Below are 854 nucleotides of genomic sequence, written 5' to 3'. Positions count from 1 at the left end.
TAATGAAAGCAAACTCTCACTAGAGTTCTTAAGACAGATGGCATTTTTATCCAAAAGTCCTATGTGTCACAGTTCGAATCCAACCCTCTCTTTTTCAGTGCTGGCTCCAAAAAAGTAGCTCCTTATATTGGCTCTCGGTTTTTGTTGCCAGGTCACTGCTCTTAAACTGCCTTTGTAAAAGTAGGGTGTAAAGAGATGAGGAAGAAAGCAGTAGCCTACTGAATAATATCTGGAGGCCTGAGTGAACCTTTCAATAAACAGGAACACTTGAGAATAAAAAGTGTGTCAACAGCACCATCTGGTGGCTTCTTCAAATTACCAATTTCTATGAAGTAGGCATGTCAAGTCTGTGTCTGAACAGACTCCTTGTGGCTACAAAGGACAGCCCTTTCCTGGGGGGCTGAGCTTAGGCAAAATAGCAGTTTTCTAAAGTTACTTTTTTTCATGATCTCTTTCTTTCTTAAATACCATTCATTCATTCATTCATTCAACAAACCTATTTGAGTACATACCATGTGCCAAGTTCTCATGGAGCTTACAAACTAGTGAAGAGATAGAGACAATTAATAGATAAACAAATAAATAAAAATAATTTGAGTGATAAGTGATATTTATAGAATTAAGAAGGTGATGTGACTGAGTGGCTACCTCAGATAGGGTCATCAAGGAAGGCCCGATGTAGTGGGATCTCAATGAAGAGAAGGAGCCTCCATGAGAAGAACATTCTAGGCAGAGAAAACAACTTGCACAAGGAACCTGGGACAGGAACAGCTTTGGTATGGGAATAAAAGAAAAGGCAAGGCCACGGTGCTATCTAAATTAACCAGGGAGGGAAAGGGAGAGGGAGGGGGAGG

Source organism: Pteropus vampyrus, unplaced genomic scaffold (assembly GCF_000151845.1).
Source record: "Pteropus vampyrus isolate Shadow unplaced genomic scaffold, Pvam_2.0 Scaffold416, whole genome shotgun sequence".
Classification (NCBI taxonomy): Eukaryota; Metazoa; Chordata; class Mammalia; order Chiroptera; family Pteropodidae; genus Pteropus; species Pteropus vampyrus.
Note: the sequence above shows the minus strand (reverse complement) of the source record.